Source organism: Anabrus simplex, chromosome 7 (assembly GCF_040414725.1).
Source record: "Anabrus simplex isolate iqAnaSimp1 chromosome 7, ASM4041472v1, whole genome shotgun sequence".
Classification (NCBI taxonomy): Eukaryota; Metazoa; Arthropoda; class Insecta; order Orthoptera; family Tettigoniidae; genus Anabrus; species Anabrus simplex.
Window position 1 is genome coordinate 143,033,983 of NC_090271.1, and position 24,901 is coordinate 143,058,883.

The following is a 24,901-nucleotide window of genomic DNA, read 5'->3' on the forward strand; positions in this document are numbered from 1 at the left end:
GTTGGCGCAGGGACATGTGGCACGTGCGAGGGGTCCAGGCGCAGCCCGAGTGACGTCAGCACGCGAGGATCGGCGCATCCGCCGCCGAGCGGTGGCAGCCCCGCACGCCACGTCAACCGCCATTCTTCAGCATGTGCAAGACACCCTGGCTGTTCCAATATCGACCAGAACAATTTCCCGTCGATTGGTTGAAGGAGGCCTGCACTCCCGGCGTCCGCTCAGAAGACTACCATTCACTCCACAGCATAGACGTGCACGCCTGGCATGGTGCCGGGCTAGAGCGACTTGGATGAGGGAATGGTGGAACGTCGTGTTCTCCGATGAGTCACGCTTCTGTTCTGTCAGTGATAGTCACCGCAGACGAGTGTAGCGTCGGCGTGGAGAAAGGTCAAATTCGGCAGTAACTGTGGAGCGCCCTACCGCTAGACAACGCGGCATCATGGTTTGGGGCGCTATTGCGTATGATTCCACGTCACCTCTAGTGCGTATTCAAGGCACGTTAAATGCCCACCGCTACGTGCAGCATGTGCTGCGGCCGGTGGCACTCCCGTACCTTCAGGGGCCGCCCAATGCTCTGTTTCAGCAGGATAATGCCCGCCCACACACTGCTCGCATCTCCCAACAGGCTCTACGAGGTGTACAGATGCTTCCGTGGCCAGCGTACTCTCCGGATCTCTCACCAATCGAACACGTGTGGGATCTCATTGGACGCCGTTTGCAAACTCTGCCCCAGCCTCGTACAGACGACCAACTGTGGCAAATGGTTGACAGAGAATGTAGAACCATCCCTCAGGACACCATCCGCACTCTTATTGACTCTGTACCTCGACGCGTTTCTGCGTGCATCGCCGCTCGCGGTGGTCCTACGTCCTACTGAGTCGATGCCGTGCGCATTGTGTAACCTGCATATCGGTTTGAAATAAACATCAATTATTCGTCCGTGCCGTCTCTGTTTTTTCCCCAACTTTCATCCCGTTCGAACCACTCCTCCTTGGTGTTGCATTGTCACTGTCAGTCAGTGTAGATTGTGTGAACATATTAATATCCTGTGGCTGTTTCTTGATGGATGTTGTATTTGGCCACAGGTCTGTCTCATTTATGGCTGCAACAGAATCAAAGCTGCTAAGGTATGGGTTGTGCCAAGTAATGATATTCGGAAGATGACTATTATATCTGAATATTATGAAAGGTGCTTCTCATACGCACAGTTGTGTTCTAATAGCACTTTATGACCTTGTGGGAAAACAAATGGCAAACTACCTCACTCCTAGTTATGCCTTACATGGCTCGTTATTTTGTCAACATTAGTTTTTGCAGTTTCCCTATAAGTGCACATCTGAAGATCCAACTAGCCTCTGGGGTGAAGACTTAACAGTGTGTTCATATTAATGTCATACCTCTGAAAAAAGACAAGGCTAACTCTCAGAAGGAAAAGCCCTACTAGTATTTCTTCCTTCTCTTTAATTTTGCCTGCACCAGAAACATAACTGAGTATTGTCACTGATCAAGACTCAAGTTACACCCCAACCAATTAAGTGACAAATGTTCATGTAAAACGTAGAATATATAGCATAACTTCCTCAACTTACAAAAAATATCAGTTTACTTTGGTAGTATACAAAGAAACATAATTACTTTCTAGAATTCTTGCCAAGGTTGCAAATAGGATTTGTAGAAACATGATATTTTGGATGGGAAAACTGCATTTTGCATTTGGAATGAGATAAGAACCCCATAAACACTGAGGCACTATTTCCCATTTTTCTGTTAAAATATTTGCCAATAACATAGGGTCCGAGGACTGGCTAATGAAATCCTATACGCTCTCTTTATGAGATGACAAATATGGAATAATATAAATCAATCAATCAATCAATCAATCAATCAATCAATGATCAACATTTAGGGCTGTCACCCAAGTGGCAGGTTCTCTATCAATATTAATACTGCACCCTCATTTTTATATTATGTTAAATACAAATATACATACGTTACATAGATAATGAGGAACTAGATAAGGAAAGAGGGAGAGTGAATTTCTGAACAAGAATGGGATAGAACACACATTCCTTGCAAAACTTAAAACCCATTTAGAACCAGCAATTACAACAAAATGACGTTTGGAATGAGATAAAAGGAATGAGGACATAAATACCTGATTACAATATGAAGACTAACACATCGTTTATTCCGGTGATACCTACAGACAATGACTTACCCCACTGACAGAGAGCAACATTCAATCTACTCCAACAGACCATCTTACCACAAATATTAAAACTGAAAACCCATATAACTTGTTCTCGAAGTAATTATTCAATTTATCCTACTATTACATACACTACATTGTCATTAATGACCTGACACCCATAGGTACTAGTATAACTGGAGCTGCCATGGTGTCAGTATGATGTAAATCTGCCCTTCATCACTATCACAGCCTCTACCCTTCAAGGAAGACTTTCCAGCAAGTTTCGGTAGATGTCTGCAGGTATTTGGGGTGGTCTGGTCATGCAGTTAACCATCATTGTAACTCACCCCGAAGATACTCGATTGGGTTTAAATTATGGCCATGGGCCAGCCACTCACCTTCATTCTCTTCCATTTCAACGAACCACTCAGTTATGGCCTTGCTTTGTGAATGGGTGCATTGTGATGTTGGAGGGAAAAAAAAAGAAAAGGCCAGTTCCAAATTGTTGCCACAGAATTGTTCCTTGACAGGTTTTGGCATTCATGGTTTGAGGAACCAAAACCAAACCACAAAAAATAGGCCAACCCCAAAATGCCTCCTCCATAAATTTTCACAATGGGAATAATGCACTCTGGTAAGTAATGCTCAACTGGCATATGCCAGCTGTAGACGTGTCCACTGGACTGCCACAACGTTTAAAGTGATTCATCAATCCATATGATGGTCTTCCACTGTTCTAGAGTCCATATGAAATGCATTTTGCATTGCTATAATCAGCAGCGAGCACTCAGTTTAGTGATCCTTGGTTTATGTGCTCCAGCTCACCTCTGGAATCTGAGTGCACATACCTCCTGACAAATGGTATGAGTACTGACTTCACTTCCAGATACCAACCAAATGTCTGTGGTCACTGTTTTTAATGTTTGCCGGTTGGACTTACATACATAACGAAGGTATCAATGCGCCTAATTGTTTTTGCTCGCTTGATAGAGGTAGAAGTTTTATAACTTCCTGGCATTTCCATTTCACCACTACATCACTCACTGCTGAATGCTGTATTGTAAATTTTTCAGAAATCTTGCGATACAACAACCAAATCAGTGGGCACCAATGCCCCTTTCAGCCTCACTGAGCTCTTATCGTATATCCACTTTGACTGCTGCAACTAGTAAACATTCCCATGAAGCACCTGTGGCCTTTTACAGGCTCATGACATGCTTTTGCGAGTATGGGATCAATCTACTTTCCTTTCAGGGGATATTTGGTTATTAATGACAAAGCAGTATACATCTAAAGCAGTACTGAGTACTCGTTTTCTAGAAACAGGTTTTGAAAAATCGAATTACTTGCAACAGGCATTAGCTTAAGATTACAAAACTAGATGTATCATGGTCTTGAAGGGCAAAGTTTTGATTCCTGCTGGTACCAGTATGAACTAAAGGAAGAAAGGGATCATGAAAAGCAGCAATACAAATTATTCTAATAATATTGCAGTTGGAAGAGAATAAGTTGCCCAGCGGAGGTAGTAGAACCCGGCACATATAAGGGAAAAGTATAAGACTCAGCTGGTGCCTGTGGTCATCATGCCACATCCCACAAATAAGCAACTGAGGTTTGATTTTTGAGAAAACTGCTTTGTAGTGAGACAGGATGAAGAGATTCCTGTATGGAAGTACACTTTCTGTTCAAGAAAAAGGCAAAGAAAAAACAACATGTAATCAATGTTGAGAGCTTAATTTACAAGAAGAAATTTTTTCCCCAATACAGTTTTATCTGATCCCATAAAAACTCAGGGCCAATCAGCTACATCAAAAGGAAAGGTAGAAGAAAGAGAAACCCATAGTTTACGTTGGTAGAATTTTTTTGCTGGAAAACGGATTACTGCAACTGCTTCATGGGGAAAGTATGGTATATGAAGATTCTAAAAGTCCTGAGTATATTGCTGTTTCACCAGTGCTTACCAGATTACTATCTGTAATGAAACAAATAATATGTAATAGACCTGTCAAACTATGAAATCAACATTACAGAACAGCATCGCTTCAAAACGAAGTCTAAATCAATGTACTGTACTACTGACAGAAAGCCATTTGTGTATGGACAAAAAACATGAATTCACTGTTACACACAGTACTTCAACAATCCACAATCATATATATTACCCACCAACAATGAAAGGGTACGGAGTTACAACACTGTTTTACAGCTGAATTACCTCGGGAGGGGGGGATGGTTCTCCAATGGTGAATCTGGCATTTTCATTCAGAGTTACATTTAATTGTCCTGCATGGGCTGACTTGTGCCACACAGGAATGGGATATTCGCTGTGAGGCTCATATACTGCCTTAATACGAAGAAAAATGTATCACCCTGAATAAAATTATTGCACTGTATAAATTTCATTCCATATTGACGTTTTTTCAATTACATCAATTTAAAATGTAAAAAATCCTCCTTACACACCACACACCACATGTTAAACAGTTTATTCAGAAATAGTGTTTTATTGTGACTTATGTTTGAAGACTTAATTTCCACTGAAGTTGACTCTAAAACAGGTCAAAACATGAATGGTTAATGTAGATATATCATCTTTATAGGTGTGATATATTACAATGTATTGAATAGGATTTTTTTTACATTTAAATTGATGTAACCGAATAAAATCATTCGGAAACTCATTGGTACTTCATGGGGTGACCAACTTCACATTATGTAAGAACTTCTGCATGGCACTTTGTTTCTCCACCAGTGAATAGCAGTAAATTCGCGTGTGGCACAAATCAGCCCATGCAGGACAAGTAAATGTAACTCGAATGAAAATGCCAGATTCACCAATGGATATCTGGATATCTGTGACCTACATCTGTGGATGAGTTGTACTGTTTAGCAGGTACTTTGACTCCCAATACACGCCGGAAAGTAGCTGCAAATGCTGAAAGGAAGGAGACTGAAGATAATAAACACATCCTCTGCATAATTACGGAGCATCAAAACTTCAAATGAAATCTACACAAAACTTCCTTCCCTCAACATCTGCGCTACACATGTATCCAGAGAAAGTCAGGGAAAGGCTAGGACAGCAAGATCAAGTGATCTATTTTTTACTATTTGTTTTATGTTGCACCAACGAAGCCAGGTCTTATGGCAACAATGGGATAGGAAAGAATTAGGAAGGAAGTGTCATAATTAAGATACAGCCCTAGCATTCACCTGGATTGAATATGGGAAACCATGGAAAATTATCTTCAGGACTGCCGACTAAGGGGTTTGATTCCACTATCTCCCGAACGCAAGTCGACAACTACGTGACCCAAACTGGGTAGCCATACTAGCAAACAATCTGCAAGAATGGATTAAACCATCTGAAGTAACCTGGACTGGACTACATGAAAATCTCTGAACCAACTAAACAGATCATGGTAAAAGCAAGGACAACTTAAGAAATGTGGGGGTATACCTATGCCATGAGAATCAATTAACCCTATGTCAATATGGGGATGTCCAGACAGTAAAACATCTGTGTCATTGTCCATGTTCTCCCATATTTTGCTGTGAGAACTTGCTCAAGGCACATAACACCACCACATCTGTGCATGTTTCTGGGCAAAGACAGTGTAGACAGAAACTACAGTACATAAAACTGATTATATAGTTTCGTATTTAAATATCAATGAAAATTAGTATAGCATTTTACGTAGCCACTAGTTTGTAATAGGGACTTTAATTCTTCATTTCAGTTAATATAATTTCTGTGGCACTACATATCAAATCAAGAGCTGACAAAATTCCAATAGACCCCACTACGAAGAAACACACAGAGAGAGATTAACAAATTGGACAACAGCCTCCAAAATGACTCTACTCTTGCTAATTCATTCAGCCAAGAAGAAATTGAGAAAGCCATCAACATGCTAAAAATGAGGAAGGCCGCAGGTTCAGATGGTATTTCCCCTGAATTCATAAGATATCTCGAGATGCATGGGAAAATATGGCTCAAGAACTTCTTCAGTAACGTATTAGAGACTGGAATCATTCCCCCCCGGAGTTCAAGATGGCTCACACCATGGTAATCCTCAAACCAGGAAACCAGCAGATGACCCCTCAGGCTACCGTCCTATTGCACTACTGAGTGTTTGCTACAAATTGTTGGAATGCCTCATCCTCAACCGAATCCAGGAAATAATAAATGACATAACACCAAGATACCAGGCGGGTTTCAGAATCAAACGAAGCTGCTGTGAACAAGTATTAGCATTAACATCATATATTGAGGCAGGATTCCAGAAGAACCTAAAGACATCCATCGCTTTTGTTGACCGACTATGGCATATGATACAGTATGGCTGGATGGACTACTATTCAAAACTGAAAAGCATACACGCTGCCGAAAACGTACAGCCCTTCTGAAGAACATGCTAACAAATCGGTACTTCAAGGTCACCACAGGGCAAAAGACAAGCAAGTCTTTTACAGTAAAAAATAGACTACTTCAAGGGTCTGTATTAGCCCAACTACTTTTCAACTTGTACACCAGTGACATGCCTGACACCATCAGCAAGAAATTCTGCTATGCTGACGACTTAGCCATCGCTGTCCAAACAGTCACATTAGAAGAGGGGGAAAGCATTCTCTCCAATGACTTGGAAACCTTGAAAGCATACTACACGAAGTAGAGACTTTGCCCACATCCGGCTAAGACAGAAGTATGCTCATTCCATCTGTGTAACCAAATAGCTCACCAAAAGCTCAACATTGTGTTCTGCCAACAAAGAATTAAACATAATTTCAACCCCAAGTACCTTGGCATCACCTTAGACCATTCTTTAACATACAAAAAAACACCTGGAAAATACAAGTCAGAAACTTAAGAAACAACATCATGAAGAGACTAGCTGGTACGACATGGGGAGCTGATGCATCCTCACTATGCACTACTCTCCTCACCATGGTTTATCCAGTGGCACAATATTGTGCCCCGGTGTGGCAACGTAGCGCTCATACTAGGAAGATCAACGTCAATTTGAACAAATGTATGACAACCATAACAGGCACATTAAAATCCACCCCAATCCCGTGGTTTCATACTATCAGTGACATACCACTTCCGGAACTGAGATAATAGGAAGTAACTATACGTGAGTGAAAAAAGTTACACCATCCTGATCATCCACACAATCTCCCCATCCATGGGGTCCTTACTGACCTACCCCCTTCTCATCTTAAATCAAGGAACCCAATATGGCATGACATAACTGGCTTCAATATCCAGGAAAAATGGCGTCAAAGCTGGAGCTCTGCATGTGTGAAACAGCAAGGCATCCAAGATCCCACAACTGGACTCCCAGGATTTCACCTGAAGAGACACCAATGGTCTAAACTCAACCGTTTAAGAACAGGCCATGGTAGATGTAACGCCATGCTACATAAGTGGGGACTTTGAGAATCCCCTGCCTTTCCAGTCAGTGCAGCACATTACTGTCCTTGTATATATTGTAAATTTTCTTTTTCTTTTGTATACTTGCTATATGATGAATAAATAAATTTCTATGGTTTTTGGATATAGCACTTAAACACTTTCTTTTGGTCAAAAATTAGGTTCACATATGGAAAATTTAATTTATTTATTGCTTCTAACTGAAAACATTAAAAAAAAATACAGTTGCCCAATTGTTAAAGTACCAGTGTTTCGTCCGAGCGCGGCTTGGGCTCATCGGCCGAAAACCACAACTCTTAAGAGACACTGACCAGCTAGAACACTGTTGTAACAGAAAATTGGAGTACTGCCATAAATAAGATTAGGTGTGTCTGCAAAATTATCATTTTTCTCACATTTTATAGAAGCAAGAACTCCTCATCTATCAGCTATCTTGTGATTAGTCCAATGCAATGCCTACGTACTAGGGGAGATATGTTTAAATATTTGTTTATAGGAAGAGGATTTAAGGACTGGAATAATTTATCATGAGATATGTTTGATAAATTTCCATCTTAGTTGAAATCATTTAAGAACAGAATAGGTAAAGAACTGTTAGGAAATCAGCCACCTGGGTAACAGCCCTAAATGCAGATCAAAGGCGTTAATTTTTTTGTGTCACCTGCTTTAATAGCCAAAAAGTGTCTTGGACTGGTAAGGTTTTCATCTGATAAGCCTAAGCTGCAATAGGGCGAAATACTGATACTTTTACAACTGAGCAATCTGAATTTTCTCAATCTGAATGTTCTCAATCACAAGCAATAAATTAAAGTTTCCTCATGGAAACATAATTTTTGATCATGGAAGTCTAGGAGGGCATATATAACAAATGAAGAGATGTATCTTCCCTAGTACATTGGTACTGCACTGGGCTCATCAGAGGATAGCTTGCAGTGGTGTCACGATGTACTATCCGGCAAGTGTCTTGGAGAGGTGTGGTTTCCAACTGATGAGATCAAACCACACTGGGGCAAAAGAATAAGGCAGAAACAGGTTCCAAGAAGGATATTCCAGGAATAATTAATGAACAAGGGGAGTGTGTATGTGAGGATCTTCAAAAGGCAGAAGTATTCAGTCAGCAGTATGTAAAGATTGTTGGTTACAAGGATAATGTCGAGATAGAGGAAGAGACTAAGGCCAAAGAAGTAATAAAATTTACATATGATAACAATGATATTTACAATAAGATACAAAAGTTGAAAACTAGAAAAGCGGCTGGAATTGATCAGATTTCTGCGGATATACTAAAGACAATGGGTTGGGATATAGTACCATATCTGAAGTACTTATTTGATTATTGTTTGGCCGAAGGAGCTATACCAGATGAATGGAGAGTTGCTATAGTAGCCCCTGTGTATAAAGGAAAGGGTGATAGACATAAAGCTGAAAATTACAGGCCAGTAAGTTTGACATGCATTGTATGTAAGCTTTGGGAAGGCATTCTTTCTGATTATATTAGACATGTTTGTGAAATTAATAACTGGTTCGATAGAAGGCAATTCGGTTTTAGGAAAGGTTATTCCACCGAAGCTCAACTTGTAGGATTCCAGCAAGATATAGCAGATATTTTGGATTCTGGAGGTCAAATGGACTGTATCGCGATTGACATGTCTAAAGCATTTGATAGGGTGGATCATGGGAGACTACTGGCAAAAATGAGTGCAATTGGACTAGACAAAAGAGTGACTGAATGGGTTGCTATATTTCTAGAAAATAGATCTCAGAGAGTTAGAGTAGGTGAAGCTTTGTCTGACCCTGTAATAGTTGAGAGGGGAGTTCCTCAGGGCAGTGTTATCGGACCTTTATGTTTTCTTATATATATAAATGATATGAGTAAAGGAGTGGAATCGGAGGTAAGGCTTTTTGCGGATGATGTTATTCTCTATAGAGTGATAAATAAGTTACAAGATTGTGAGCAACTGCAACGTGACCTCGAAAATATTGTGAGATGGACAGCAGGCAATGGTATGTTGATAAACGGGGCTAAAAGTCAGGTTGTGAGTTTCACAAATAGGAAAAGTCCTCTCAGTTTTAATTACTGCGTTGATGGGGTGAAAGTTCCTTTTGGGGATCATTGTAAGTATCTAGGTGTTAATATAAGGAAAGATCTTCACTGGGGTAATCACATAAATGGGATTGTAAATAAAGGGTACCGATCTCTGCACATGGTTATGAGGGTGTTTAGGGGTTGTAGTAAGGATGTAAAGGAGAGTGCATATAAGTCTCTGGTAAGACCCCAACTAGAGTATGGTTCCAGTGTATGGGACCCTCACCAGGATTACCTGATTCAAGAACTGGAAAAAATCCAAAGAAAAGCAGCTCGATTTGTTCTGGGTGATTTCCGACAAAAGAGTAGCGTTACAAAAATGTTGCAATGTTTGGGTTGGGAAGAATTGAGAGAAAGAAGAAGAGCTGCTCGACTAAGTGGTTTGAAATAATAACATTAAGTTATTATTTCAATCAAATATCATCAATACGGACCAAAAATGATATTTATTACATGTAATAAGTGGTATGTTCCGAGCTGTCAGCGGAGAGATGGCGTGGAATGACATCAGTGGACGAATAGGTTGGAATGGAGTCTATAAAAGTAGGAAAGATCACAATATGAAGATAAAGTTGGAATTCAAGAGGACAAACTGGGGCAAATATTCATTTATAGGAAGGGGAGTTAGGGATTGGAATAACTTACCAAGGGAGATGTTCAATAAATTTCCAATTTCTTTGAAATCATTTCGGAAAAGGCTAGGAAAGCAACAGATAGGGAATCTGCCACCTGGGCGACTGCCCTAAATGCAGATCAGTATTGATTGATTGAATGATAATTTTACGTTTAAGCAACCAGAATTTATTTAATGTTCTCAATCACAAGCAATAAATTAAAGTTTCTTTGTGGGAATATAATTTTTTATCAAGAAAGCCTAGAAAGACATATATTGCAAGTGCAAAGCAAGTTTATTTACTGTTTCTTTTAGCTGTAAGATTCTTATGTATAACTTTCTTTGTAAGCATTTGACTTCTTTTCATGCTTCAGTTTGACACCAATAATGTAAGTACAATATTATTGCACATAAAGCTGCTGATTACAAGGTATACAGGGAAGACAGAATTAAAGACACTAAGAACGTGGTTTTCATCTTCAAGGTGTCTTTCAAGCTCACAGGTGTACACTGCTCTATTATATTTTCTCAGTGCTGAACTATGAAATGAACAATGAATAAATCTAAAATTCAGAAGGTTATAAGTATTACATTACAGGTAAAGAAAAGTAATTATAATTTAAAAAGAAATAGAAGGGAAAATAAACAAGGAATTACCCAAATAAAAATCATCATATATAAACAAAAATTCATCATGAGGAAAATCAAATATCAACCTCATATTCAACTAGAAGTTTTAAAATCTCTGAAAGAGTAAAATGTCCAATATTTGAAAACAAAATATTATTGCAATTATGTCTGTTATGATAGTTTGCACCATATCCAACATTATACAATTCCCTAGGGCTGAATTGGTACTTGGGGAAAGACATGCACATCAGTATCTATAACTACTGTATAAAAATTGTTATAAAGCTATTTACATGATTTCAACAGAAGGAAAATTAAGACACTTTACAATCAGATGTATTTTAAAGCACTAATCATTTTTCTACTGACAGATTAAGAAATATTAATTATTAAAAAATAGCCATCCACTACAATGTTGGTTATAATTCCTAACAGAAAATTGGAGCACTGCCAAAAATAAGTCAAGGGGTGTCTACAAAATAATTATTTTTCTCAAACTTTATAGAAGCAAGAACGCTTCATCTTTAAAAATTAAAATGAACTCTTCAATATGGAAACAAGAACTCAGTATACATACCTCAAAGTTTTGTGTGTGTGCATGCGCACACGTGCATCTTACTACTACTACTACTACTACTACTACTAATAATACATGTTTAAAAAGAAATGAACCCTCAACATTACTAATAAGATTTGAAAAGAACATGGAAAGTAGGTACAGAGAGGACATGTTATTTTGGGTCATCAGTCCATAGACTGGTTTGACGCAGTCCTCCATGCCACCCTATTTTTTGCTAACCTTTTCATATCTATGTAAATACTACATCCTACATCTACTTTAATCTTTTCGTCATATTCATACCTTGGTCTACCGCTGCCGCTTTTACCGCTTACTTTTTCCCTCAAAAACTAACAGAACAAGTTCTGGTTGTCTGAAGATGTGCCCTATTTCTATCTCTGCTTCTGGTCAAATGTTGCCAAATCATTCTCCTCTTACCAATTTGATTCAGTATATCTTCATCGTGATTTGATCTACCCATCTCACCTTCAGCATTCTTCTGTAACACCACATTTCAAAGGCTTCTATTCTCTTTCTTTTTGAGTTAGTTATCGTCCATGTTTCAGTTCCATACGCCATGCAACAGAAGAAAGTCCTCAAAAAGTTTTCCTAATTTCAACATCAATGTTCAAAGTGAGCAAATTTCTCTTCTTAAAGGAAAGGTGTTCTTTGCTTGTGCTAGTCTGAATTTTATGTCCGCCTTATTTCTGCCATCATTCATTATTGTACTACCCATGTAACAATATTCATCTACTTCCTGTAGGACTTCATTTCCTAATTTAATACTTCCTGCATTCCTGACTTTATTCAAATGCACTCCATTACTTTTGTTTTGAATTTTTTTAAATTTTCATCTTGTATACCTTCTTCAAGACTGTGTTCATACCATTCAGCAATTTCTGACTCAGATAAAATAACAATATCATCGGCAAATCTCAAGAGTTTTAATTTCCTCTCTTTGGATTGATTCCTTTTCCAAATTCCTCTTTGATTTCCTTTACCACCTGCTCTATACTATAAACATTGAAAAGGAGAGTAGACATTGCAGCCTTGCCTCACTCCTTTCTGAAAGGCTGCTTCTTTTTCATGGCCTTTGATTCTTATCACTGAAGACTGATTTTTGTACAGATTGCAGATAATTCTTCTTGGTATCTGATCCCGATCACCTTTAGAATCTCAAATAGCTTGGTCCAATCAACATTATCGAATGCCTTTTCTAGATCTACAAATGCCATGTATGCGGGCTTGTTTATCTTTATTTGATCCTCTAAGATTGGAGAAAGGCAAGATTGCTTCATGTGTTACTACATTTCTTCTGAAGCCAAACCGATCTTCTCCCAACTCAGCTTCAACTGTCTTTCCATTCTTCTGTAAATAGTAAGCGTTAAAATTTTGCAAGCGTAAGATACTAAACTAATGGTGCAGCAGTTTTCACACTTGTCAGCACCCAATTTTGGAAATAGGCATAACAACATTTTTTTAAAGGAAGCAATATTTTCCAGTATCGACTCAATTAAATGTAACTTAAAAGCTTTTAAGTCTGTCCAACACACAAGTTAAATATACATATTATACCACAACATACCTGTAGAAAAACATTATTAAACAAGGAATAAAAAAACAGTCGAACCTTGATATCTCAAACCTTCATTACTCGAACTGTCAGTATCTCGAAGAAACTTAAATTTCCTGGCCATTTGTCCTATTCTATTAGTCGAAATTCGGTTACAAAAATTTCTCGATTTCTCGAAGCAAACATTTCCTCCCTTGAAGCAAAAATTACTCTAACTCGAATTTTGTGCAACATTAAATGTACAATACAGCATTTGTGGTTCGTGAGGAACAATTAACAAGTAAAGAAAGGGTTACAGTGATCCTGGGAGCTAATACGACGGGAACCGAAAAGCTAAACCTTCTAGTGACTGGAAAATCGGCGAAGCCGCATTATTTCTCATGTTTGAATTAATTACCGGTCACATACGAATGCAAGCCCCGAAGTCGCACATGATAAGCTCCATTTACGAATCTCGGCTGTGTGTTACTGACGAGAAGTTTCAACATGAACGGAGTAAAGGTTAACCGTAACAAACAGAAGACACTAACGGATTTTTTCCAAAGGTGTTAACGGAGGTATGTTTCTTGTTTCACTATTGTGTGTTCTGTATCCCATCTTCTAAAAAGTTGATATAATAAGGGTTGTAATTAAAGTGATGGCGTAAAATAGAGTTTGCTGGGATTTTTTTGAGTACTGTTAAAAATAATGTATGCAGTACAAGCCCGTAGATACATATGATTCAATTATGTTCTATACATCCACAAAAACAGCATTCTCTACATCTCGAAATTTTGAAAACTTGAAATAAAATTTTGTTCCCGAGGTGATTTGAGATATTGAGGTTCCACTGTACACACTATTAAACAAAGAATGACATATTTTGTTCTTAAAAGAAATTCATCAGATTCTACCAAGTCGCATTCGTATTTGGAAATATTTATGTTTATTTCTGCCCAAGCACCTATGAATTTGAAATTTGGAACTTATCTTAATGTAGTCCTGCCTTGTTTCAACTGCAGCGTACACTGCGTAGCATTTGAAAAACCGTTGCTCCTTCACTGGCTCGAATCCCAATGGCTGCCAGTCCACTGCCCTCTATTACATCACTCCCCCTGCCTAGTCAGGTCAATGACAGGCTGTACTTCCTCTTCAGCCCACGTGTTCCCTTAGTATTATCATTCCAGGTGCATTGTTCCTATTTAGGTCTCTCAAAGCTCTGTCGAATTCTGACCTCAAAATTGGGTCTCCCATTTCATCAGCATCAACACCCTCTTCTTGTTCCAGAAACTTATCTACTTCTTCCCCTTGATACAATTGTTTAATATGTTCCTGCCATCTTTTTGCTTCGTCTTCTTTCCCTGGAAGTAATTTTTCATCTGACTTCTTAAATTCATACACTTACTTTTCCTTTCTCCAAAGGTTTCCTTGATGTTTCTGTATGTAGCATCTGCCTATCTAACAACCATACAACCTTCAACATCCTTGTACTTCTCCTTCAGCCATTCTTACTTATCTGACCTGCACTTTCTATCTACTTCATTCTTGAATACACTGTATTCTTTCTGCCCTCCTTATTTCTTGCATTCTTGTATTTTTGCCGTTTGTCAATCAGGTCTGATATCTCCCGAGTTATCTACTGATTCTTACTTGGCATTACCTGTTTTAAGCAGCCCTACTGATCTCATTCTTCATGACTATCCACACTTCATCTATTGTGTTTCCTTCAGCATTTTCATTTAGTCCTTGTCCAACATGTTCCTTGAAAAAATCCCTCACATCCTTTTCTTTCAACTCAGCTAGATCCCATCTTCTTGCATTCATTCCTTTCTCCAATTTCTTCTTCAACTTCAGATGGCATTTCATGACCAACAGGTTGTGGTTAGAGTCCATGTCTGCTCCTAGGAATGTCTTGCAATCCATCACCTGATTTCTGAATCTCGGCCTAATTAGAATGAAGTCTATCTGATACCTTCCTGTGTCTCCAGGTCTTGCCCCTGTATACAGCCACTGTTTGTGGTGTTTGAACCAAGTATCAGCAAGGACTAAATTATGATCAAAGCAGAATTCAACTAGCCGACTTCCTCTTTCATTTCTTCATCCCAGTCAGAATTCTACTATGGCATTACCTTTTCTTCCTTGGCCTACCCATCATCACAGTTAGATTCTTGTCTCTTTTCCATATTGTATTAAATCATCTATCTCTTCATATATTCTCTTGATTTCTTCATCTTCTGCTGAACTAGTAGGCATATTGTAGTGGGCATTGACTTGTGTCTATCTTGACGACAATAATTTATTCATTATGCTGGTCACGGTAGCTTATCCGCTGTCCTATTTTATTCATTATTAAACCAACTCCTGCATTTCTCATGTTTGATTTTAAGTTGATAATTCTGTAGTTGTCTGACCAAAAATCCTGCTCTACCTGCCAACGTACTTCACTTACACCAACTACATCTAACATTACCGGTATTCTATCCATTTCCCTTTTCAGATTCTCTAACCTACCACAACAATTCAAACTTCTAACATTCCTCTTCACGTGCTTTAGCCCACGTGTTCCCTTAGTATTATGTCAGTATTCATCTTCCTGATGATTGCCCCTCCCGTGTAGTCCCTGCCCAAAGATCGAAATGGGGGACTATTTTACCTCCAGAATATTTTACCCAAGAGGAAGTCATCATCAGTACCTCATTCATACATACAGACAGAGCTGCATGTCCTAGGGAGTTAGTTACAGCTGTAGTTTCCCATTGCTTTCAGCTGTGTAGCAGTATCAACACAGCTAAGCCATGTTGAGTATTATTGCAAGGCCATATCAATCAGTCACCCAGACTGCTGCCCTTGCAATTTCCAAAGGGCTGCTACCCACTTTTCGATGAACCATTAATTAGTCTGGTCTCTCAATAGATAGCCATATGATATGGCTGCACCTATGGTTCAGCTGTCTGCTGCATTGGGACGTGCAATCCTCCCCACGGCGGCAAGTTCCATGGTTCATAGGGTAGGGTCATACATGTAACATATGCAATCGGCAAATGATATGGCAACTCATCAACACACGCCATTTCTAAATTTAGGTGTTGGAAGTTTTGAAACAAATCAGAATCTCATTTCTTAACCTCACTGCATATAAGCTCACTGACTGTAGCCCACAATCAGTAAAGTTTTCCAATATACTATGTGCCAGGCAAGGAATATAATGTCTTAACTTTTCATAAGATGAAATGATCCCGAAAAGTCCTGTACACCTGATAGTCTGCACATGGATTTCTTGAGACTCTGCACTACTATCTGCAAAACTAGATGCTCGATCTATTCAATGCTACATGTAATATGCCCACCAATCTTGAATGGTCCATGACAAATTGGTGTTCTGTAAAATGCTACCCAACATTCTGTTCTGCTTTACAAGTTGCTGGTAGAGAATTTAAGTGATTACTTCATTTATTACTAACTTCACTATAGTGTCCTTTTTTATTCACACTATAAACCCTTCTTACTATAAGCATTATTCAATTGAAACATACTGTACATTGGTGGTATTGGCCAACATGCACTGTATCATAATGACAGCATACTGATATCAGCTCAAGAGTCTATAGATAATCATCCCAACTGTTCTGGCACCTGTACAAACACTCAACAAGTTTCTCTATACTCCTGACAAAGATGTACATTGGTTGTTGGTAGAACAACTCTTCCTTTCCCACCCATCACAACTCCATCCTCTTCACTGTCACTAGGTTTCATCACCTGTCACAATTTGCTCAAAGAAACATTGACCATCTGTGTGGTATCGGCCGAGATGTTTTGAGGCATATTGCCAGCCGCATGGCCTTCTATTCACTGGAGAGGACCCAATGTACCCATTCAGAACAAACTTATCAACATCCCAGTTCCCTCAGTACAGTGCTAGGTTTGGATCCAACACTACTACAGTTGCCAAATGTTGACAGCTCATGAATGGTTATATAGCGACTGTCCTCCACCATCAGTGTCCACAGCTCCAACAATTTCCTGTGTTATTACAGACACCCGTACAGGTTGTGGGAGATCTACAGTGTATACCTGTCCACCCTGAAAATCAGCACACAACTTGAACACAGTACTTCATTCTAAATTTGCATTTTCATATATGGCTTGCATTCAATCTAAGTTCTCACTTGTTAGGACACCTTCACTGCACAAAAATTCACACCACATTGTACATGTTTGCTTAAAGTTTCTCATTTACTCAGCGAACGTGTGTTACTACAAGCATCAAGCCATGCAACTCTGCCGCTTCTTGGTTGCAATGTCAATTACACAGGCAGAAAATGAAATCCCAAAACCAAGAAGATGTGCTAGATAAATGAGATTTGGGAGGCATTTGCACATCTGAAAGATGACACCTGTTCAAGTTTGCATGCTAGTCGACAAAGTAGCACCACTCTGACCTTGTAAAGCAAGTTTGCTTTAAATACCAGGCCTTTCGTCCATTAAATAAGTATGGGACATTGTGGGATGACAAATCCAGCGTTTCCCAATACAGTATTACCCCTCTTTTACACTTTTCAGGGGACCAAGGAACACTGGTGAAAAAGGGGAGAAAATGTAAAAGGGGGGACAGCGTAAATCGTGAGAAACAACTTGTACAGGTATATATAAAAATGCTCTAGAAAAGGAGGTAAATGTTATACAAATGCATATGATTAATTTATAGAGTATTTCTATTTCAATTTACTGTACTTACCTCAAATAAAGATCCATGTAAGTTAATTACTGTATTAACTGTTGACCACACTGCCTTTGTAATTCTGCTCATCCTTTGCCCAGGAGAAGGTTACCATTAGAAAGTTAAAAATGTATGTAATATATTGTTTTAATATACAATGGTTACTTTCTTAGAATGGCTATAGAATTATCTTAGATGCAAAATTTCTCTGAATGAGACATTTTAATTGCTACTGTTGTACCTGTATTTACAACATTAACACAAATTTATTCCAGATTGAAAACTACACAATCACTGCTTCCTACCAAAATAGCCCAGAATCAATCTCTTTTTACACTTCTTACTTCTTATGACCTCTATTTATTTTCAAGCCCATAAAGGTTATGAGAATTATTTTCACCCCCTCTACAGATGACAGATACCTCCGTAAAACATCCACTGCTGCACTTACATCAGCACTGGTAGGCATCACTTCACTGTCTTCCTCTGCTTCATCACTGTCCCTGGTGGGAGACTCGGCTGTTGTTTGCTCAGCAACCAACTCCTCCACACTTCTTTCCTCTGCAGTGATCACAGTTCATCTACCCGATGAAAATCTTCAGTAGTGCAGTCTGCAACATTCTCCATACATCAGGTAGCAGGCCTTCTTCTTCTTGCAACTGAGATTCGGGATGATTCTTGAAAAATTCTGCTTTCAAGAAACAATTTGAGATGGTAGTCTGCTTCACGGCTTCCCAAGACTTTGCAATGAAGTGAAGCGCATCCAGGATTGAAACTTTAAATGAAGGTGGATCGTTTCCAGCATCCAAAAGGAATAAAATTCGCTGCACCAGGTTCTTCCTATAAAGTAACTTAAAGGAGTGAATAACCCCTAAATCCATAGGTTGTAGCTTGCTTGTGCAGTTAGCAGGCAGAAATTCTAACTGCACATTCCTCAAATTAACATCCATGGGATGTGCAGGACAACAGTCGATGAAAAGAAGGATCTTCCTATTTTGCGCACCCATTTTTAAATCCAGAACAATTAACTGCTGTCGGAAAAGATCTGAGGTCATCCAAGCTTTATGGTTGGCATCGTAGGCAGTAGGTAATGATCGCATATTCTTGAAGCAAAGAGGGTTTTTAGATTTCCCCATCACATAGGGGTGGAGCTTCTCAGAGCCATCAGCATTGGCTCCCAACATCACTGTGAGCCTCACCTTGCTGTGTTTCCCACCATGGCATTTATCTCCTTTGAATGCCAAATTCTTGCTGGGCAACACACTGAAAAACAGCCCAGTTTCATCTTAAAAATGTTCCTGTTACCAAAAACTTTCGGTGCGTTAGTGCGACGTTAAACAAATAGCAAAAAAAAAATGTTCCTGGGTTCATAATCCTTGGTCAGCTCCTGCAATCTTCTATCGATCCATTCTTCCACAGTTTCATCACTAACTGCATTAGATTCCGCACAAAGAGTTTTATAGGTTAGGTTATACCTTTTCCTGAATCGGTCAATCCAGCCATTGGACGCGCTGAAATTTTCAATGCCAAGAATGTTTGCCACTTTAAGCGCCTTTTCCCTTAAGAGCACACCATCCATAGGAATGCCTGCAGCTCTTGAAGTTTCAAACCAACTTTTTACAATTTTTTCCATTTTCTCGTATTTGCAGTATGACGCATTCTTCCCTATCTTGGAGTTTGGTCCGCATTCTGAAGCACTTGATGTAATGCTTCCTCTGTTTTTCACAATTGTATTCAGCGAGGATACAGGAAACTGCAATTCGCGTGCCAATGAAACGCGTGTTCCGCGATACGAATCAACCTTTTCTAATATTCGAACTTTCTCATCCATAGTGAAAGTTTTTCTTTCCTTCTTTTTTTCCATTATTACCAGAAAAACAATAAAGCAATAACAAAGAAGGATTAACAAATACATACGACGGGAAAGGGAGATCGCGGCAATTCACTTTGAGCTCTCGACTTGTATAACAAGAACAAAAACGTAACAAATAAAAATAAATATGACAAATCAGCGACAATAACTTTAACAACTCCAACAACAAACACAAGTGTAAAACAATAACTGTGAAATAACGAACTTGGGCAAGACAAACACTGAATCACTTGATAACATCTCCTTCATGTGGCTTATAGCAATAAAGCAAACACCTGATATCTCCTTATCCTTTGCGGTTTTGTTGGGCTCTGCATTTTGCCATTACCCAGATACTGTATGTGCGATATTATACAGCACATGTTCTTGATTTCTGTACTGGGAGGTACACCTCAACGCAGCACATTCAAAATTAGCGCCTAAAGGAACTCCTTTATCAATCAAAAGTGAAACTAATAACACAACAAGTTGGAACTTTAATCAGATGATGTCTCCACTGAAATATTAAGTAATTTTGTTATTGTGCAGTTTCCTAAACTGACAATTTCTCCTTGTTTTGTTTTGATATACATCAAGAAGTTTGGACATTTTTCCACAGATTGACACTACAAAAAATTTATGATCATGCCCTCTGGTGCAAAGTGAAAGAACTTATAATTTAAAGAAGTTTTGTATAATTAGGTTTTTGTAACTGATTGATGTTCATTTATTTTTGAGTTGGCAATATTTCCTTTTTCCTTCCGCCAGTTTTGAATCTGGCCAATGAAAAATTTCTGTAATTAATTTTCAACCTATCACAGGCTTTTTGTTCGATTCTGAGTGTAACTTTGAGATTAACCAATTAAACTGGGAGGGTGTGGCTGGTCTAGTCTTGAATGATCTCAAACCTTCCCTGAGGGTTTATAAACTGCGGCTTTTCACGTTTCTTGGCCAACTGATCGTCGTCTATCTGAGAGTGTGTGCTTAAGCAGGAGGTGGGCGGCCTCTTTCGTCGGCAACCAGAACATCTATAAGGTAATGGCCACATAACTTTATTCTTTCTTGCTACCTCCGCAGTTTAATCCGAGGGAAAGGTCCGACTCTTTAGTTATGTAACAAACTTTTCTAAAATGGAAATCTTCTTTCGGCTTATGTAAAAACTTCGTAAACCCTTTAATTGGAAATCGGGGATAGAGAGTGAATTACGCTTTTAAGCTTCCCTTCCTTTTGGTTTGAGGTGACTATGTTTTGTTTATTTATTTATTTATTATGGCTTCTTTCATGTGGCGAAGTTAGGGCACATGGCCCTCTCTTACACTTAACCACAATACAACAAATAATATTGAGGTTGCCTATTACTAATTATACTAGTTATACTATATCCTAAATTAAGCTTAAGTTACACACCCACACAATATGCAGCTTATTATCTCATTACTTCAGTCCTCTTTTCTATGTCACACAGACACTTGCACACACACTTACAATGTACACACTTATCAACTACCCTTACGTTTACATTATATAAAACTAACAGAAACAATTTTTAATTTTACAATTACCAATCACACGCACACAATACACACCAATACATACACTGTAATGTGTTAAAGTAATTTCTATATGAGTCACCTCAGTAGTTTGAGAATAGCCCTTGTTTCATCGGCCTAGAGCCTTGTAGGTTTCCAAGTTTTCATTATCTTGGAGCGCAGTGCATGCCTCCATTCCTTTTGTGTTTGGGCCAGTTATTTAACTTGTTCTTTTTCCATGAAGGCGCCGTAGGTTGGGTATTAAATACTCCTGTATAAAATTATTTTCAAATTGTAAGTTGTGCCTTGAGAGGCCACTGATTGTAAACTGATGTTGCCTTGAGTAGGCTTGGAAAACTGAGAGCCTGTTAGCTCTTTTTCAAAGTTTTGTAACTGTAAAGAGTGCCTCTGGAAGGCCAGATATTGTATTTAGGGAGCAAGTGCTCTGTGAATTAGGGGATTTCTGCCCTTGAATAAATTTGTGCTCTTTTGTAAATTTGAGCTGCGAGCTCAAGAATTGTAAAGCGAGGGGCTTGAAGCCCAGGACCTGTAGAATTCACTAATCTTGTATTTTCCTTGACTTGTTTCAAGATTGTCATTGTACCTGATATATTATTATGTTCACTCAGTGAAAGATTGTTAAGTTTGAAGTTCTAAAAGAAAAATATAACCTTTTACAATTTTAATTTAATTCATGATATTGTAGATAGACCCATTCACCCCGGCACCTTCTTTAATCTCTTTCTGCTCTACGGGTAACCCCATTACCATTTCTATTGGGTGTTTGTTTACTTGCATTCAAAAGTCATAGGATTATGGTGGAAAGTTTGTGTGTATGCGAAATTTAGAGAGTTAATTCAACTCATTGTCGGATTTGAAAATAAGGTTTAGGACGTTGCGGAAAATACTTGGTATCAAAGAATGCGCTGCGTTGGTTAAGCATAAGTTCAATACTGAGAGTTCTAAGAGTTATGACAGACCATGGTTGTTTGATTTGGTCGTCATGCCACGGTTACTCAAAGCGTTTTAGGTTAGTTGCGACGCCATTTTACCTCAAATTTTTTCCTTATATTTTCCTCTTGAATGGCCTGTCGTGGCGTAAATGGCGGGAAGCATAAAATGTTGCAAACGTAAATTTGAGGGTTTTAATACATTGGCAAGCATAGGAAATCTCAGGGGACCAACAAAAAATGTTGTAAAAGATGGGAAAACACACAAGCCAGGAATGTAAATGCGGGGTAATACTGTATCAGCACTAACCATTCCTGAGCATAAGTCATCGTCCAGTGTTGACGTTGTGAGGTAGGTGCAAGTTGAACATGCCATTAACAAGATGAAGAAGGCAGTATCAGCAGCTTACTGAGTTTGAATGAGGCTGTGTAATAAGGCTATGAGGGATGTTCTTTCCACAGAAAGATTTCGCAAGGATATATCGACAGTGCATTGGTGTTAGCAACAAATGGTCATGGCAAAACACTGTCTCAATAAGACAAGGGTTGCCCACACAGGCCACTACAGAGAGGGAAGACAGCTGTATTTGTCGCATGGCTGTGGTGTATCATACTGCATCTGTAGCACCTATTAGAGCTTCAGTTGATACCAGAGTGACATAGCGTACTGTAACAAATCGATTACTTGAAGGACAGCTCCAAACCAGACATCCTGTAGTATTCATGCCACTAACTCCAAATCACTGCCATCTACAACTTCAATGGTGTTAAGATAGAGCTATTGGAGGGTAGAGTGGAGATCTGTTGTGTTCTCAGATAACAGCCATTTTTGTCTTGGTGTCAGTGATGGCCATAGGTTGGCAAGGAGGAGCACTTGGAACCAAGCTGTCTGCAGTGTTGACACAATGGACCTACACCAGGAGTTGTGGTCCTTGACAGAAGGAGCACTCTCGCAGTTATTCGAAAGAACTTGACGGCGGATTTGTACGTCAGGCTGGTGATGAACCGGTTGTCCTGCCATTCATTTCCAGTATTCAGAGAGGTGTTTTCCAACAGGTTAATGCTTGTCCTCATACTGTTGCTGTCACCCAGCATGCTCTACAGTGTGTCAAAAAGGTGCCTCAGCCTGCAAGATTATCAGACCTTTCACCCATTGAACAAGTATGGAACATTATGGGATGACAAATCCAGAGTTTTCCAATACTTGCATTAACCAATGCTGATTTGACGGACCAAGTGCAATGGGCATGGAACTCCGACCCATGAAATTACATACAGCACCTGTACAACACAATGCATGCAAGTCTACATGTTTGAATTCAAAATCATGTTGAATACAGTGGTTATTACTGCACCACCATGTCACATGTCTTCTTGTGCATAATGGAACCTGTGGTCTGGAAACTTCAATCAAATAAATATATTACTAAACAATTGCCTAGCCTAAATTACATTCCTCTAAACTGATGTCTTCTTGGTGTCGGGATTTAATTTTATGCCAGTGTATTTGCAAGGCTTCAATTGAGCAACCCTTATATAGTTAAATAAAATAACTGTATACATGGATTAGCAGCGGTTGCCAGGTGCATTGACTAGCAGAGCAATTTTGTGCTGGACATGAAACTGCAATTCCAAATTAAATTCAAATATTCACATGGTGAACAAGTGCAGAAGTTGTAGTTAATGACTATTCTAGCAATGTGTAGCAACTTTTAAATTACCCATATACCACATTGGCCTGAATATAAGAGCCTCGCATATAATATGACCCTGAATTTTTGGAAGACATTTACAAGAAAAATTAAACAGTGAATGTAATTACAACATATTCCAATTCTCTTATAACTAAGATAATTTAATAAGCCTTAAAATAAGTAACTTATTTTTTAAAGTTTTATTATTGTGGGCTTCCCTCAAATTTACTATGAAACACAGACAGGTGTCTACATAAAATCCTAGTAGGCACTGCACAATACCAGGGAAATGTTGTAAACACAGTTCCAAATGTCGCAACATTCGTTCACATCACCCCAGGCTTTCCTCAAATTCAGTTAGGAGTTTTTACTCATGTGCCATCTCCAATGCCTTCATTCTAACAAGTTCACGACTTACTGGATAACCCTGCTTTTGTTTCTCCTGCATAAATCCAGTACCAAGCCTATCACTTTTGTTAAATTTCACCTGTCTTTGATCCTCTGAATGCTTCTCTGTACATGCTTGTGCCATTTAACATTTCTTCATCTTACTGCCAATGTCATACACTTCATTCGGAAACACGTAACTTTCTCACAGCCTGTAATTATTCATAGCCCATCTTCCATAACGTAAAACACAAAATTTTAAGTTTCCACCATAACCTCTCTCTCATTTATTTTATTTAACTAACAATACATTCTCTTTCCCACATGATCTGCCATGACTGGAATAGTGACCAAAACTGAATGCATTAATGATTAACACAATGATGCCAACCTGAGCAACAATAGATCACACGGCATAAATTGAAAAAATAGTTACAGCTCAAGAAATTTAGGTTTATTCAAGAAAATGAGTTCAGCTGCAATGCACATGGCGAGTTCCATCATACAAGCCAGCGAAGTTGGGGACTAATACGAAGGCGGATCAAATATAAATAGGAATTTTAATGTACCGCTGCTGTCAGTAATAATTCTGAGGTGGGGCTTTGCCAGAATATTGATGGGAGTGTCTGGAGAAGGCGTTTGCGCATGCGAATGACGGTGGAGAGCTAGGCTGCTTCAGTATGCCATGAGTGAGCAAGAGT

The 24,901-nt window shown here is 38.9% G+C and overlaps 1 protein-coding gene across 2 annotated transcripts in view; it reads right to left on the minus strand.

Annotated features, from left to right (window-relative positions):
- Nucleotides 1-24,901, minus strand: part of LOC136876979 (EH domain-binding protein 1) — a 414,289-nt gene that overhangs the window by 355,718 nt on the left and 33,670 nt on the right. The window lies entirely within an intron of this gene.